Below are 19018 nucleotides of genomic sequence, written 5' to 3'. Positions count from 1 at the left end.
CAAGTGACCCCTTTTCCCAAACATTAAAGATTGTATTCTCTTTTGGAATTAAGAGAAATCTGAAAATGTATAAATGTTAATGCTGGACTTTATGGGTTTCCTCTCCAGAGGTAGATTCAGTTTAAAAGAGAAGTTTTTTTGGGGGGCAGTGCGATGAAAATATTCTGTAATTATATAATGGTGATGGTTATACAAAGTTGTGGATATACTAAAAGCTGTTGAATTGTATACTTTAAAAATGCTCACAATGTTATGTGAGTTTTAGCTCAAAAAAATTTTTTTAAGAGTGAGCCTGGAGTTCCTGTTGTGGCGCAGTGGTTAACGAATCCGACTAGGAACCACGGGGTTGCGGGTTTGGTCCCTGGCCTCGCTCAGTGGGTTAAGGATCCAGCATTGCCATGAGCTGTGGTGTAGGTTGCAGACGCGGCTCGGATCCCACGTTGCTGTGGCTCTGGCGTAGGCCAGTGACTACAGCTCCGATTCGACCCCTAGCCTGGGAACCTCCATATGCTGCAGGAGCAGCCCAAAGAAATGGCAAAAAGACAAAAAAAAAAAGAGTGAGCCAGAATAGCGTTGATATCAAGTTTGCTGATTCAGAAAGATTTATGATTGCTTTTAGCTCTTTGTATTCTGTTTGTTCTCTTAACTCATAACAGAGCATGATTAATCCAGAGGCTCTCAGATCCTGGGAAAATTGATTTATGGTGCTAATAATAGTCATGGTAGGTTGGGGTACTGCTGCAGTGTTACAGCAGTTTATTCAGAGTGCCATTAACATACATTCCTGTGATCCAGCTCACATGATCTTTCTGTTAGGAAATACAAATAGCCTATTTTGTATTGACCTAATAAATGTTATCAGTAGATGTGTGTGTTCTTTGAGCAGTTGTCTCAAGATCACTTTCGTTGGAGCATTTTTTGCTTGATTTGTGATTTCACTTGGCAATTGTTTTCCATTATGTTGCGCCGCGTTGTCAGTTACTTGGAGAGGTTTTTTTTTTTTTTTTTTTTTTTTTTTTTTTTTTTGTGCTTGATACCATTTGTGGCTATGAGAACTGAGTCTGCCAAAGCTCTTTGCTTTATTGTCATCATGCACGCACCATCAGTAATCAGAAAGACAAAGCCAATATCACCTGGCCCTGATGGTCTGCTGCATGCCAGACATCACATATACTATTAACCAACTGTTACTATTAACCAGCTGTCCTGAATAACTATTAGTTATTGCTAGTCTTGAGCCTCAGATTGGTTACATGACTTCTCCAGAGGTCATACCACCAGTTAAAAATTTATTACTAGAAACAAGATGCTTAGACATGGATCTATCTGCTTTGGAGCAACTCAATGAATTTTAATCCAATTCAAATGAAATTACTGACATTGAATTCAGCTGACTGGGTATGTCCACAGATTTTGTGTTGGCTGGAACTCTCACTTCCCGTTTACCAAATTCTCCTGTACCTGACCCTCATCATTCTGTGATTCAGAGGAAGATGTGTGGGACAAGGGAGTGAGTGAGCATGTGAGACATGTCCTGATTATCTTTTCTCCTCTCCCTGTTTCTTCCATTGCTCTCTCTTAGCAAGTCCGGAGCAGAGTTGCCGGGACAAGATCAAAGCATGACACTGCTTATACCTGTTGGTCAAGTTATGTGGTTAGCAGACCATCTGCTTAATCCTCTTGGGGCCTGGTGAGTATTTCCGGTCTCCTGGAGGCCTCTTTCAGATTCCGTTTTTCAGGTTTGGGGTGGTGACATAAAATAAGCAGGCATTATCTCTCAAGATCAGAAGGATCAATCCTGCGATAAAATGCTTTAGTTATTCCTCTTCTGCAGTGATATCTTTTATCAACTGGAATCATAAAATATCTCGTGTATAAGCAGAAACTGAGCACCACTTGTTTCATAATCATTAAATGGTCTTGCCTTGGAAAGAGTCAGGAAAATGCATTCAAAGGGCTCAGTGATGCCCAGCTATACTGACAAAAGGAATCTGGGTGTCAAATGGAGAGAGACAAAGAGAACTTCAAAATGTCTGGCTAACTGCAGTGATACTTGCTGCTTACATTTGCATAGAGATGGCTACAAAAACATAGAGGGTCAGAGAACTCTGGTCTTTCTGGAAAGTGAAGAAGGGAACATCCAGAAGACAGAAGTCTTGTACCTAGGCACCTTCTGATATTCCCAAGAGTCCACTGAATGCTGAATCTGCTCTTTCATAACTTCTGCAGATGAAAAATCCTGGGTTCACCTGAGCCATGTCACAGAAATTTCATTGCATATTTCTGCATCAAAACCAGGACTGAAGGGTAAAGAAGAAAGATAAGAAATCATATATATTTTATGGCCATCATGATAAACAAGTTTCTTCTTTAAGAGCCTGGATATAAAGACTGAGTGTCTTCACAAAGTTCAGGGAGGATGTTTGAAATGCTCTTGTATGCCAAAAGCCCAACATTTTTATTGGTAGCATAGACTTTTGGCAAAGGATGATATTTTTATTTTTTAATTTTTTTATTGTTTTGTCTTTTTTGCCTTTTTAGGGCCGCACTTGCAGCATATGGAGGTTCCCAGGCTAGGGGTCTAATTGGAGCTGTTGCTGCTAGCCTATGCCACAGCCACAGCAATGCCAGCAGATCCGAGCCGTGTCTGCAACCTACACCACAGCTCATGGCAATGCCAGATCCTTAACCCACTGAGTGGGGTCAGGGATGGACCCACAAACTCATGCTTCCTAGTCGATTTGTTTCTGCTACGCCATGACAGGAACTCCAAGGATGATATTTTTAATAACCAGTCAAGTAAAGTACATTGATATGTAAATTTTAAAATTTAAAAACATATCTTCATATAGTCTTAGAAAAATTTAAAAATTTGGTTATTTTATAAATGGCCATACTACCCAAAGCAATCTACAGATTTAATGCAATCCCTAGCAAATTACCCATGACATTTTTCACAGAACTAGAACAAACAATCCAAACATTTATATGGAACAACAAAAGACCCAGAATCGCCAAACAATCCTGAGAAACAAAAACCAAGCAGGAGGCATAACTCTCCCAGACTTCAAGAAATACTACAAAGCCACAGTCATCAAAACAGTGTGGTACTGGTATCAAAACAGACAGACAGACCAATGGAACAGAATAGAGAACCCGGAAATAAACCCTGACACCTATGGTCAATTAATCTTTGACAAAGGTAGCAAGAACATAAAATGGGAAAAAGAAAGTCTATTCAGCAAGCATTGCTGGGAATCCTGGACAGCTGCATGCAAAGCAATGAAACTAGAACACACCCGCACACCATGCACAAAAAGAAACTCAAAATGGCTGAAAGACTTAAATATATGACAGGACACCATCAAACTCCTAGAAGAAAACATAGGCAAAACACTCTTTGACATCAACATCATGAATATTTTCTCACGTCAGCCTCCCAAGCAATAGAAATTAGAGCAAAAATAAACCCATGGGACCTCATCAAACTGAAAAGCTTTTGCACAACAAAGGAAACCCAAAAGAAAACAAAAAGACAACTTACAGAATGGGAGAAAATAGTTTCAAATGATGCAACCGACAAGGGCTTAATCTCTAGAATATATAAACAATTTATACAACCCAACAGCAAAAAAGCCAATCAAGCAATGGAAAAATGGGCAAAAGACCTGAATAGACATTTCTCCAAAGAAGATATACAGATGGCCAGCAAACACATGAAAAAATGCTCAACATCGCTGATTATAAGAGAAATGAAAATCAAAACTACCATGAGATACCACCTCCCACCAGTCAGAATGGCCATCATTAATACATCCACAAATAACAAATGTTGGAGGGGTTGTGGAGAAAAGGGAACCCTCTTGCACTGTTGGTGGGAATGTCAACTGGTACAGCCACTATGGAGAACAGTTTGGAGATACCTTAGAAATCTATCCATAGAACTTCCATATGACCCCACAGTCCCACTCTTGGGCATCTATCCGGACAAAGCTCTACTTAAAAGAGACACGCGCACCCGCATGTTCATTGCAGCGCTATTCACAATAGCCAGGACATGGAAACAACCCAAATGTCCATCGACAGATGATTGGATTCGGAAGAGGTGGTATATATACACAATGGAATACTACTCAGCCATAAAAAAGAACGACATAATGCCATTTGCAGCAACATGGATGGAACTAGAGAATCTCATCCTGAGTGGAATGAGCCAGAGAGACAAAGACAAATACCATATGATATCACTTATAACTGGAATCTAATACCCAGCACAAATGAACATCTCAGAAAAGAAAATCATGGACTTGGAGAAGAGACTTGTGGTTGCCTGATGGGAGGGGGAGGGAGTGGGAGGGATCGGGAGCTTGGGCTTATCAGACACAACTTAGAATAGATTTATAAGGAGATCCTGCTGAATAGCATTGAGAACTTTGTCTAGATACTCATGTTGCAACAGAACAAAGGGTGGGGAAAAAAAATGTAATTGTAATGTATACATGTAAGGATAACCTGACCCCCTTGCTGTACAGTGGGAAAATAAAAAAATAAAAAATAAATTTAAAAAATTAAAAAATAAATAAATAAAAATAAAAATTTGGTTATTTTATAAAACCACTTGCCAGGTGATTAAATTGTGGTATAATTCCTCAAATCATTCTAATAATTTCCAAACCATTTGTTGATTTTTTTAAACTTGTTTATATGGGAGTTCTTGTTGTGGCTCAGTGGGTTACAGACCCAACATTGTCTCTATGATGATGTGAGTTCAGTCCCTGGCCACACTCAGTGAGTTATGGATCCGGTGTTGCTGCAAGCTGTGACATATGTTCCAGATGTGGTTCAGATCCGGTGTGGCTGTGGCTGTGGTGTAGGCCTTAGCTGCAGATCTGATTTGACCCCTATCCTGGGAACTTCCATATGCCTTAGGTGTGGCCATGTATGAGTTCTGATTTGACGTAGGTTCATTCCACATCCATTTAATGTTTGATAAGGCTGTCACTAACCACATGATGGCCATGTGTGAGTCCTGATTTGACATAGGTTCACTCCATATCAAACTTCTTCATAACTTCCCCATTAAATTGATCATGACAAAATGATCTATGATCCCATGACCTGCCCGAGGGTTTCTGACTCTCACATCTCCCCAGTGCTTTCTGGGCTTCACTCCATTCTTGCCATGCCGCCAACCCCTTATTATCCAGGAGAAGACTGTTGGGCTGGTTGCCTGACCTGGAATAAGTAAAGTAGAAGATGAGCAGAGAGAAAGAGGAGGTGAGGTGGAGGAGGTAGGCCAGGAGCCTCTTTTGTGTGCCTCTACCTCCAGGGCAGTGGGAAATGGCAACTGCAGGGCATGTGAGAGTCCACCAATGGTCAGTGCAGCCCATGCAGGTCTGAGCTTAGCTACTGAGCAGTATACAACCAAACAGAGCGGGGAGAAAATAGGGAGGAGGGGAATTCCTGTTGTGGAACCATGAGGATGTGGGTTCAATCCCTGGTCTCACTCAGTGGGTGAAGGATCCAGTGTTGCTGTGAACTGTGGTGTAGGCTGCAGGAGCAGCTCATATCTGGCATTGCTGCGACTATGGCCTAGGCCTGCAGCTACAGCTCTGATTCAGCCCCTTAGCCTGGGAACTTCCACATGCTGCAGACGCGGCCCTGAAAGAAGGAAAGAAAGAAAGAAAGAACAAGAAGGAAGGAAAAGAAAAAAAGAAGGAGGGAAAATATTGCAAATGGAAGTTACTACCAGGCTGGGCAAGTGCTTTGGGACTAGCCAGAGACAGGAGGGCTCTGCTTAGAAAGGAGGGAGCCAGAGGACATGCAGGGGGGGGACAACGGCTCCTCTGGCTGGCAGCTCACCATTGGTGACTAGCCAGAGGGAAGCTCATATGGTTATTCATGGATGTGCTTACCCTTTGGCTGTTCAAAGAGTAGCATGTCTGTCCCTACCATCCTTTTCACAGTGCTCAGGAGTGGCCACCCCCATATATGGATAAGGAGAAGGTGCCAAACAAACGGTTCTAAGCCCTTTGAGGGGCTATGCAGTGTGGTATTGGAAACCAAACTAACACCTGCTATGCCCAGGCAGGCATTGTTTGGGAAGAGCTTCTCCAGAAAGATCTATTTCAGTTTTGTTACATGGCCATCTTCTCCCATGTGTGAAAATGAATAAAGGAAAATCTCATTCAAAGTGGAGTCAGGAAGCACTGAAGGGGAGCTCTCAAGTATGTACCACATGTTACAGCTTATTTATGTACTCCAACAGGAAGAGGAAAGATTTTCTCCATGCCAAGCAACAACCCAGCCAATGAGAAACCACCTGCAACTCAGCCAATGAGAATTCACCAAAACATGAAACTCTCTCATTTTTCTCCAGTGGACTTTTATTCAAAAAGCTCCTACCAACTCCCTCCTCTCTTCTATAAAAGAACATTTCTCCCCTTTATTCTCCAGACTTGCCTATGGTTCTCCATTGTTTGTGTGTCCCAAATTGCAATTCTGCTAAATTCCTGAATAAACTCTATTTTGATCCCTCTCTCAAGTTGAGAAATTGCTGATTCTAAAACTTTATGACATTTAGAGAACCCAGGATGGGGTTCCCATCATGGTGCAGCAAAAACGAATCCAGCTAGTATCCATGAGTTCACAGGTTTGATCCCGGGCCTTGCTCAGTGGGTTAAGAATCCAGCATTGCTGTGAGTTTTGGTGTAGGTCACAGAGGCGGCTGGGATCTGGCATTGCTGTGGCTGTGGTGTAGGCCAGCAGCTGTAGCTCTGATTCGATCCCTAGCCTAGGAACTTCCATATGCCACTGGTGTGGCCCTAAATAGACAACAGACACAAATACATAAATAAATGAAGAACCAAGGATAATCAAGACAATTTTGAGCACGAACAAAGTTAGAGGGCTTATACACCTCATATCAAGACTTATTTTAAACACTGGCATCTTTGTACATGGAAAGGTAAATAAATCTATGGAACAGACCAATGGATACCTATGTAGAAAAAAAATAATTTAAATCTTCATCTTATACCACCTGCAAAAATCAGTTCCAGGGACACTATAGATCTAAATGTGAAAGAACAATGAAGCTTTTAGAAGGTAATATAGGAGAGTGTCTTCATGACCTTGCGGTTGGCAGATATTTTTTTAATTATACACCAAAACCATAAATGGAAATATTGATAAATCAGACAACATTAAAACTAAGATCTAAAAAGCAATAGTAAGAGAAGGAGAAGTCAAACTACAAATGGTCAGATGTATATCTGACGAAGATATAGAGAAGAAGATACAAGATATCAAATATAAGAGTATATCTGACAAAGAATAGGTAAGGGGCTTCTGCCAAGCAGTGAGAAAAATGCAGCCAACCCAGTAAGAAAATGCACAAAAGACATAAAAATAGACACTTCCCAAAGGGATATTCGGATGACTAATTAACGTTGACAAGATGCTCAACATCATTAGTCATTAGGGAAATGCAAATAAAAACAACAAAGTGATATCACTACAGATGAATCAGAATGACTGCAATTAAAAGAAAAAAGTATTTGCAACAAAATATTAGTGTATATGGAGGGCAACTGAACCCCTCATATACTGCTGATGGGCATGTAAATTAGAAACTGGCCTTTTTTACTAAAACTGAACATATCTATACCTTGTGACCAGTGTTTTTCTGACAAATGTTAACACTTTCCAAGTGGATTTCCAGCATAAAAGTTGACTGATATTTTTGTTTACATTCACAAATATAAGACAAAAGTGAAACCAAGAAGATGCATTTTGGAACTTCACTCACTTGTCAATTATAGGATCAATTATTTGGTGAATTCAATAACAGCTTTCAAATATTCAAAAATATTTTCACAGGTTTTTATGCTATTTGTGTGATGGCTACTGGTGCAAATATTTTCTCCAACCTTGTTTTTTTTTTTTTTTTTTTTTTTTTTGCTTTTTTAGGGCAGCACCCCATGGCATATGTAAGTTCCCAGGCTAGGGGTTGAATCAGAGTTGCAGCTGCTGGCCTACTCCACAGCCTTAGCAACACCAGATCTGAGCCTCATCTGCAACCTACATGGCAACAGCAGATCCTTAACCCACTGAGCAAAACCAGTGATCAAAGATGCATCCTTATGGATACTATTCGGGTTCGTAATCCTGAGCCAAAACAGGGACTCCTGTGAATCTTGATGATCAATAAAACACTATGTTAAGTACTGATTTTTAGTAATTACCAATCTCTATGGTGTATTTACTATCAACAAAACCAGTGCAATGCTACCTACGTGATTGCTCAGGAATGCAAAATTGAGAAGCGATGCATAGTAGCACATCATTATATTTCTACCATATAGACACAATAAATGTAAAAAATGTTGGGATCTCAGATAGTAGCAAAATGTAGTAAAGGAAAAATAAGGAAATGAAAGGTTTTGAGTATTTATTACTATCATTTTAAAATAATTTAATTGTAAATTTATATAACAACTGTTAATGTCTATGTTCAACAACTGGACTGCAAATTTCCTAAAGATTTAACTGTGGGCTTTTATAAGCCATGCAAGACTGCTCCAGCACACCACTGTTTACAACCCAGCAACTTCACTTCTCTATATATATCCACAGAAGTATGTACATGTGTTCTCCAAAACACAACTATTTTAATGCAGCAGTATTCTTAAGAGTCAAATATTAGGAACAACCCAAAGGTCCATCCAAGATAGAATGGAAAAATAAATTTTTGCATTTTCATACCACAGAATATGAATCAGCAATAAAAATGAGCCAATCACTGCTTCAGCATCCTCAACAAGCAGAATGCTGAGCCAGGTACAAAAGAGTACTTACTATCTGAAATCAGACAAATTAATCTCTGGTGATAAAAGTCAGCAAAAGGGTTATTTTCTGGGGTGAAGTAGGTTGGGAGTGACTGTGAGGTGGCCTTACAGGGGCTTCTAGAGTGCTAACAAATGTTGATTTCTTTCTCTAGTCATGGCCTCACAAGTGGGTTCACTGCATAAAATGTTTCTGAGCTGTACCCTTAATGCTGGTATGTATGTATGTTGTGCCTTATGAGAAGGTATAGCTTTTTAAAAAATAACTTAGGGAGTGATTTTTCTCACTGCGTATACCCTCCAACAGAGAATGTTGTGTGATATCCCCTACCTAAAAAGAAATGAACTGATTTTAAGACAAGTTATTGGGGAAAAGAAGTAAAGACAAGGAGCTGCTTATTATTGAGTCTCTGCATGAAAGCAAGAGCATACCCTGGCCGCTTTGGAACATCTTTCTCGAGGAATGAAAAATGCTTTGTATTAAGGATCTGTTCTACTCTAAGAAAAAAAAAAAAAAGGTATGATAAACAAGATCATACTAAATTAAAGTTTAGGGAAATCGATAGAACCTTACTGGACAGATGTTACCAGAATCCAAGTTCTTGTTCACGGAGCTGAAGAATGAACTTCGTGAAAACACACAGGCAGCAAGCAAGCCAAAAGTCTTTATTACAGGAAAGCAAACAGCTCCCAGCACAGATACTGGGAGGGGGAGGAAGAGTCCCCCTTTCTATTGTTCTATGGAGGTTTTTATTTCTTTTCTTTTTTTCTTTTTTTAATCTTTTTTAGGGCCGCACCTGTGGCACATGGAGGTTCCCAGTCTAGGGTTTGAATTGGAGCTGTAGCTGCCGGCCTAGGTCGCAGCTAAAGCAACGCAGGATCCGAGCTGCGTCTGCAACCTACACCATAGCTCACGGCAATGCTGGATCCTCAACCCACTGAGCGAGGCCAGGGATTGAACCCGAGTCCTTGTAGATACTAGTTAGGTTCGTTAACTGCTGAGCCACGATGGGAACTCTGGTTTTCATTTCTTAAAGACAGGAGCCCATCGTGGGGTCCAGATATCAGCTCTTTTTTCCACTGGCCTTGCCCAGTTTACCTATATCAGTCCTTGTCCAATAGGGGTCTTAGAGGTGGATATATGCCCTGTAAGTTTTAAGGTTTCTTTGCTCTTCTTTTCCCTAGACTGGGAGTCACCATTCCACTCATCTCCTTCAGTTCAGGAGTGGGTTAGAGATTAATGTCTATCTAGACGTAAAACAGATGTACTCCCAGCAGTAAACAAGACCAGTGGGGATGTTATTCCCTGGAACCCTTAAATTACAGATGTTAATTAATGATCATATCAAAAACTATATCGAAGCCCACGTTCCTACAGTAACCACCTGACTTATTATTCTGCTTCAGAACCAGTTAAGACAGATCAGGGAAATAGTTTCTATTGATCTTCTCAGGGATTCCAGACAACGTGGGAAAACCATGGGGAATTGTCACATCATAAACAAGGGCATATTGTTTCAATAAATGTTGTAGAATATCATTGTCTCCTTGTGTAGAATATTCTGATTTGGGGTTTGAGATCTTTCAGGAATGGTGATTCTGCCCTCCTAGGCTTTGTCTTATTTAAGTATTGTATCATAAAAGCATTCTGACCTGTCTGAGGTTTTGCCTAAATATATAAATTGTTCTCTCTAGTGTTTTGGCTCTGTTTGCTTATAGTTCTGAGAACAGGCACACTCCACATAATCATTAAAATGATACAAGACTTTTCTGAAATGTGAAAGGACTCAATCAGCCAACTGCATTTTAAACAGTGGAAAATTATGCAGGGAATTCTAGAAGGTCATAGTTAAAAGGCATTTAAGTTAAGTAATGGTTTTAAGTGAAAATAGAACAAAGTATTTGGAAGACTGTCATGTTTTATCTACGGTCATTAAAAGGGGGTCATATGGTTAGTATCCACCTTTTGGACTGACCCTTTTCTCGACAGTTTAGCTAAGAATCCCTCATTAAAATCTCAGTTTCCTTCTATTCTCATGTTTTTTTAGATTCTGTATACCAAAAAAATCACACATTGTAAGTGTGGATGCAAATAATAAAAATCTATCACAAAGAAAATAAAAAGCTTTATTCAAGCCAAGCTAAGGACTGTAGCCTGTGAGACACAGCACAGTTTCAAGCAACACTTGAATTGTGTTCCACTGGACTACAAAATGGGGAGTCATACATAGGCAAAAACTGCAAAGTTATATAAGATGTTTGTCAAGAATTAGGACTGGAGCTGGCAAGAAGTATGCAGGTTTGTTAAGCAAGGATTGATGGGGGTCTGAAATGGTTGCACAGTTACAAGTTACAACCTTGAGACCATAATGCTGTAGCTGGCAGCTGCTGGCCAATACTGTTTTGAAAATGGCTGGTGATGTCCATGAATTTGATACAATTCAGATAACTCAGGTTCTCAGTGAAGCAGAAACATGTTTGAAATCAAATCCGCAATAGTCCACCCATCTCCACTTTGGATCCTAAACCTCAGTTACTCTATTTTGATTTTTAAATGATCTTAAATACTTCAACATAAATAAATTATTTTTATTTATTTTAAAAGATATATGTGGAGTTCCCACTGTGGTGCAATGGGCTAAGAATCCTGTATTGTCTCTGCGGTGGTTTGGATGATTGCTGTGGCTTGGATTTGATCCTTGGCCCAGGAACTTCCATTTGCCACTGGTGTGGCTGAAAAAAGATTGGGGGGAAAAATAAAGATATATGGTTGCCAAAGAGAACATATACCCAGCATGAGATAACCAGTATAATCAAAAATATGTAAGTTCAATCCAAAGAAAAAAGAACATTTTAGTTATGCTGTGCTAATTTAATGACAATACAATTTTAGGGACGTTTGTTAAATTAGAACTTGCATGCAAATTCCTATTACACCTCCAGTGCCTCTAGAGACCCAGGACACCAGTCTATGAACCACATCTCTATTGTTTCAGTATTATTGCATCAAAAACTTCAAGAGTAGTACTTTATATACAATAGATGCCGAGTAGTTCTGGATATACTAATTAACATCTAGTCTTAAAAATCTTTCACTGACATTTTTCAGTCCTTTACCTTGAGTTAAAACAGAAAATTGTTATTAAAGAAATACAGGCATTTTCCTGTTACTCAGTGCTTCATATTCAATTTGTGAGTTGGCTGCATTTGCAAGATATCTCATCACCTGACATTGCTTAATTGACAATGCAAAGGTAGAAAACAACAACATCTTAGCCTTGTCTAGTAAGGGACTATGTGAGGTAGAGATCAACATGATTTTATGAGACAATAAATCAAATTTCACTTGCCCATATTGGCCATGTTTCTCTTTAAAGACAGCAATAGTAGTTCTATTGTCATTGAAAGGTCTTTGGAAATTCCCATCGTGGTGCATCGGAAACGAATCCGACTAGGAACCATGAGGTTGTGGGTTCGATCCCTGGCCTCACTTGGTGGGTTAAGGATCTGGATTTGCTGTGAGCTGTGTGTAGGTTGCAGACGTGGCTCGGATCTGTTGTTGCTGTGGCTATGGCCCAGGCTGGCCGCTGTAGCTCCAACTGGACCCCTAGCCTGGGAACCTCCATATGCCTCAGGTGTAGCCCTAAAAAAGAAAAAAAAAAAGAAAGAAAGAAAGAAAGAAAGAAAGATCCTTGTCACATTTCTAAATCTTTATCACAGCTCTTAGAGGAAAATCCTCGGTTATGTATCTGGAAATGTAGGCTAGACATTTGCCCAGCACCAACTCAGAGCTCTGTCTGCTATGATGGCATGCTGCCCAATAGATAATTAAAGGTTCTTTGGTGTTGTTATGGGTTTGACGGTACTCTCTCAAAAGATATAATAAAGTTCTAACTGCTACAAAAAGAGAAAAACCACGTGAGGACAGAGGCAGAGATTGGAGTGATGCAGCTGTAAGGAAGGGAGCAGCAAGGACCAACAGCCACCTTCAGAAGCTAGAGGAAAGGAAGGATTCTACCACAAGTTTTAGAAGAAGCTTGGCCCTGTTAACACCTTGATTTCAGGCTTCTAGTCCCCAGAACTGGAAGAGAATAAAATTGTGTTGTTTTAAGCCACCCAGTGTGTAGAGCTCTGTTACAGAGACTCTAAAAGACAAATACAACTGTGAACACTTAAATTCACTTAAAGGCAAGAAGCATGGAGACTAATTATTTCCCTATACTGAAAATCTAACCCACAAATGAGCTGGGACATATCTACAAGCACTGACATAAGAAAAAAAAGCAAAGATATTTAATGCAGAACCACTTCTCAGTCGTGGTTGCCACTTTCCATACCTCACTATCAAAAAAATCTCCTCATAGGAGATAAAAATCTCAGGGTGACCCCAATTCCTTGAAGTCACACCTTTTCCTGCATGGATGATCTAGTGCTCTGTACCTAATACCCCCATCTTTTGTTGGAGACTTGGGAGATGAGCTAGTGTCAGTCTAAAAATGACAATATTATTGGAATTAATGCTTTTGGGGCAACAAACTCCAGATAAGGAGCAACTTTAAAAAAATAAAATCACCCTGTTCCACTAATGCTATAAAAATAAAACAGACTTTTTGCCCTAAGAGATAGTCTACAAACATTTCCAGCTGAGACCTGATAATTATTTCTAAAACTGTCCTCTACAGAAAACTAGTCCATAAACAACACCTTGAAAGGGCGAGGGCAGGGGAGGGGGGTTGGTTAGTAATCCAGTACGTTTAGAAAACACAGCATTCTCTTTCTCAGGGAGATTTCCTATTCGCATTTGCATATTAAATCCTCTGAGAGATATTGCAGTTAAAAACACTGACACAGGCGTTTCAACTAAGACTGCATTTCCCCAAACTATTGGATCATAAAACTCATTTTTCTTAAAACAATCATTAATATCTAGAAATATATACTTTGAGAAACAATAGGTTGTGATATTCTTAAGTCTCACCAAGTCTCTCTCTCTCATTAACTTTTTCCCCAGCTTTACTGTGGTCTAATTGATCTCCCACTAATTTTTTTTTAATGATTTTTATTTTTTTCCATTATAGCTGGTTTACAGTGTTCTGTCAATTTTCTACTGTACAGCAAGGTGACCCAGTCACACACACACATACATTCTTTTTTCTCACTTTATCATGCTCCATCATAAGCGACTAGATATAGTTCCCGGTGCCATACAGCAGGATCTCATTGCTTATCCATTCCAAAGGCAATAGTTTGCATCTATTAACCTCAAGTTTCCAGTCCATTCCACTCTCTCCCCCTCTCCCTTGATCTCCCATTAACTTTTATATGTACCAACTCAGAGCTTCATTATCTAGCACGACCATCTTGTGAACTAGCACTCTTTGTCCCTAAAACTACCAGAATAGCCTTATACTCTACGCGTTTTCAGAAAAATAAAGGTTTTTTAGAAGGTGAAATAGAAAGTTTCACGGACTGCAAGGGTTTCCACCTTCTTTGTAAGCAAATGGATACATTCCATTTCCCGTGAGGCCCCAGAAGACAAGTGAGCATGAGGTTAGAAAAGTGCCAAGTGGGGTGAGGACGGATCCAGGAGGGGGCTTCTGCCAACGCCGCCCTTCCCTGCCCCCAGCCTTGGAATCCCTGAGAACCCCGGGGGGCAGAGAAGAAGGCGAGCTGACTCCTGTTGGCATAGTGAACCTTAACAGCTTTTATTTTTTTTTCCCTGGTGGAGGGAAGCAGGGACGTAAATACTTGACTGGAGGAAGGTTTAAAAAGGAGAGTCTGTACTTGGATTGTTTGGAAGAGAGAAAATGGAGTGGAGGCTGGTCTGGGAAATCTGAGTTGGTTGATTTCTGACTCTCTGAGCTATATATTCCTATTAACAGCCCGGTCTTTCTGCGCTCCAGCTTGTCAACACTTTAGGCGGCAAGCGGAAGATTCCTGGGAACTGTCTCGAGGCGTTTGGCAGACGCGCCCAGGGCCAACTGTGCGCCCCTCCAGGCTGTTGGGATTGGAAATGCTCTTTTAGAAGTGCGTTGCTGGAACAAAGGGGCCCTGTTGGTTGCTTCCAGATTCTGGAAGAATCTCTGCCATTAATGACGGTGTGGAGTTAATGTGATGTAAACTTCCCATACTTACAGGGTTTTTTTTTTTTAATTTTTTTTTCAAGTCGAGTTAACAGGCATATGCTTGAAAGGACTACACACTTACAAAAGGGGTCTGTCTGCTCCACAGAGTTTAGATGCCTGTCCAAGCCTGGATGTGGCACGAACCTGCCCTGGTAAAGCAGAAGGGCACGGGATATGGACCAAGAACCATCATTACTCCCAATTATAATCGACATTTCAACAACCTCTATTCGTTTGTGGAGTCTATTAAAGATCTTGGTAAGAAGATTGTTCTATAATAGAAAAATCAGATTAAATCTAAAGAAAATAATTCTTAAGCAAGTGGAGGAAAAAATGTTGGCAAAGCCTGAACTGGCAGTGGCTCAGCAAAAGTTAGAATAAAAGATTAATAGGTTCTAATACTTTATTCAAACAAAGCACTGTTGTTAAAAATACACTGGATATATGCAAAAATATAAACTTAGGACATCTGATATTTTGAGTAAATTAATATATGTAGTGTTCTACAATACTGATTAATTTATTTGGTGCTCTTTTAAGGTGAGTAATGATTAATAATTCAGTATGATATGAAATGATATAGACGGCAAAGTCTATTTTGGTACATTTAAGTCCATTCTGTTAATCAGACCTGTATTGTCCGTGTGCATCATGCAAGTCTCTGAGGTGGCGATGGAAGGGATACAAAAATGGGCAGCTCTTGTTGCTGCCACAGCAAGGGAATTATCCAGTGTGAGGAGATACCTCAGTCTACAAACAAACAATTCACGATATTTGGTAATTGATATTAAACTGCTGCTACCAACTTTAATAGTAGGCTCCCTTTTGGGGGACTGACTGTGTGCCAGGCATTGCATTGTATCATTTACTTGGTGCTGATGTCTATGACATGACAATTCCCTACAAAATATACTATGAGCAAACCGAGTAACAAAAAAGGTTAGCAACTTGCTCAAGGTCAAAGCTAAAATGCAGGGCAGCCAGGTTTCAGACTCAGACTACTGGATCCTTGCTCTTTGCACTGTAAGGCATACACTGGCACACCAATGTTTCTGGTGTGGCAGTTATGGACTGTCTTATAGAAATGGCATCTGAGTTGGGTCTTGAAGGATATACAATGGTCTCTTGGTGTCTCAAGGAACTGGTTACAGGACTCCTGTGGATGCTCTAGTCCCCTTATAAAATGGCATAATATTTGCATATAACCAATGTACATCATCTCATATACTTCAAGTCGTCTCTAGATTACTTTTTTCTTTTCTTTTGTGGCCTTCCTGAGGCATATGGAGTTCCCTCGCCAGGGATCAGATCCGAGCCGAAGTTGCAACCTATGCCGAAACTGCGGCAATGCCGGATCCTTAACCCACTGTGCCAGGTCAGGAATTGAACCTGCATGCCGGCACTCCCAAGACACCACCGATTCTGTTGTGCCACAGCGGGAACGCCTACTTATAATACAATGTAAGTGCTATGTAAATAGTTGCCTTCACTAGGCAAATTTAAGTTGTGCCTTTTGGAACTTTCTGGAATTTTTAAAAATCTTCCATCCACAGTTGATTGAATCTGCAGATGCAGAACTCTCAGATATGGAGGGCCCACTGTACACATTTATGACAGAGTGGAGGAGGGAATAAAATAAAGGTATGGAGACAGAAGAGTATAGAGAAACTTAAAAGAAGTCTAATTTGGTGGCAGTTTGGTGAACAGAAGGAAATAAAATGCAGAGGTTGAAGTGGGGAGTCAAGCAGAAGTTCAGTGGTGACAATTTAGGGAATAGCCAGGGATAATCCCAGCCAGATGGTTTCCTCTGAGAATAGAGGTCAGATGGGATCCTAACTCACTTTCCAGTTCTGTGCCTGTGCTTCCCTGTCAGGGAACCCTTAGTTCCCCCATCCCATTTCCTGTCTCCGTCCAGGAGGGAAGAAGTCATCTCCATTCTTCTGCCCTAATCCTCCGCTAATTCCTGTCTAAGGTAAGAGCAATGGTTTCTGGGGTGGTGAGAACATGAGCCTCCCAACTCAGCCACTTTTCACCTGTGGCCAGAATGCCAGTGTGTGAAGGGACAAGCCCATCTGAGTCGTTCTAATGTTGCCTGGGTCCACCTGGTAGGCTCTATGCTTCCAACCCAGGTCTCTGATGGGGCTGCTTATCTTTCAGTAAGACCATCTTCTATCCATTTGATGTGCTTTGGAAGCTAAGTGGACTCCTGATAATCTTAGATTCAGGGACAAAAGTAAGAAGAAGCCTTCCTTATACTTCCTCACTTAAACGTTATTCTACAAATCTGCCTTGCATTGGAATTACTGAGTCCTTGCCCAGCTGTTAGTAAATCGGCATCTTGTTTTTCCGTTGGTTTTGTTCTCCATATGAATAGATTTCTTGGTTAGAATCTCCAAGGAAGAGGGAAAAGGGAAGGAGCAAGGGAGGGAAGGGGAGAAAGAGGAGTGGGGAGCAGGAGGGGAAAGAGGAAGCAGAGGCAGGAAAGAGGTTGGGAAGGTTCCTATCACCAGCCCTGGAAAGGCAGATGCTCCAGGGGTTAATGGAGGTCAGGGTGGGGATGGCAAAACTTACTGGCTTCATATTTTTTGGCTCCATATTCAAAAGAAGTAAAATTTTCCAAAAATTCAGTTTAGTTCTGCAAATACTTATTGAGCCTGAAGCTCATTGTAAGAAACTGTTCTAGATATTGGGAGCCAGCTGGGCAAAGAGAGGAAAGAGATAAAGTAGCTTCCCTCAAGGAACTGTAGTACAAAATTGAGTGGTTTTAGTTTATCATTGATGTTTAGTAGAAGAATTCACCACTTCTCATTTACTGCAAACTCATAAAATATCAAATGACAAATTGACTCAAGAGCTCTTAGAAGTGAGAACTGGGTGCCTTCCAGGGGGTTATATAAGATAATACCATTTATAAAAATGAGCTTCTTTTATAGTTTTTCTTAATTCTAGAAACTTCGGTTACCCATCTCACCTCTGATAATTTTGAAAAATCATGCAGAGATGCTACCCAACAAGTGCCTTTTTAAGCAAAAGCAGGTCACTCCCCCAGCTCAGGATCCAGCTCTTTTCAAATTTTATAATGGATAATAGAAAACAAATGTTCAAAATAACTGTAAACAAAGAAACAAGTAAGAAATCTCCAGAAGCTAATACTTTTAAAATTGGATCTCAGAAAACACTATTCCAATTGTTACATTTACCCCCATCTTAGAACATCATCCTTAAAACAGCAAAACTGGAAAAATCTTTGCAATGTTCTTTTTCACTGTTCAATAGCATCTTTGCCTCCTCCTAGGCATATTATGCTACCAGACAGAATATAAACTTCACTCTTTATTACAGAAAATATCTATAAATGTCTACAGGCATATTCCTTATCTGTTTTGCTAGTTTTAATGCTTTTCTTATGATAATTATGAGATTAATTGGTTCTTTGTCAAGGAGCTACAGTGTTCTGTGACTCTAGCCTATTTAATAGTCTTAAAAAGAAACTCAAATCCCAGAGTTATAAGAGAGAATCAAACATATGCAAGGTTATGAAAAATTAAGGTGGAAAAAAAGCAAATTTAATTGTTGACTTTTTGACAGTGCATGCCAAGACACGCCTCACCTATTTCTTCCCCATCCTTGTCTCCTCTCAGAAGCCCAGGCTCCTATCGAATAAAAGCAAACTCAGCAATGAAGTGAAACTGCTATGCCTTTTACACATAAAATGGATGGGGAAACACAATAAATACATATGGAAAGGGACTAAATGGATGCCAGTGGAAGAGCATCAGTCATGTGAGTTTTCCAAAGTGTGCCCTTCACTGGCAGAGATAATCCAGGACATTTATCAGGCACTGTAGGAGGAATGTGGCCTTTTGTACTCACAGTCCTCCCCATCCCTGGAGCAAATAAGAAAGAACATTCTACAGTTTTCCTGGGTAAGAAATGACCCAGGAAGACACTGTAGCTTTTGCTTCTCACAGGGAAGAAAGTAGACACTGAAATGAAAAGAGGGTCATTTGCAGTTGCCATCAGAAAATAGCTATGTTGCAAAGGGTA

At 40.3% G+C, this 19018-nt stretch overlaps 1 protein-coding gene across 1 annotated transcript in view; it reads left to right on the top strand.

Annotated features, from left to right (window-relative positions):
• LOC102168194 (uncharacterized) overlaps nucleotides 1–19018 on the top strand; it is a 137491-nt gene that overhangs the window by 90129 nt on the left and 28344 nt on the right. Inside the window, exon 5 of the mRNA XM_085004473.1 lies at nucleotides 1583–1690. The gene's annotated coding sequence lies outside the window, so the exon portion shown is untranslated. The remainder of the gene's footprint in view (nucleotides 1–1582; nucleotides 1691–19018) is intronic.

Source organism: Sus scrofa, chromosome 17, assembly GCF_054392235.1.
Source record: "Sus scrofa isolate SSC_HxYL_T2T_F1_AM1 chromosome 17, Sscrofa_HxYL_maternal_Yorkshire_Landrace_v2.0, whole genome shotgun sequence".
In the NCBI taxonomy this organism is placed as follows: Eukaryota; Metazoa; Chordata; class Mammalia; order Artiodactyla; family Suidae; genus Sus; species Sus scrofa.
Note: the sequence above shows the minus strand (reverse complement) of the source record. Positions and strands in the feature narration are given on the sequence as shown.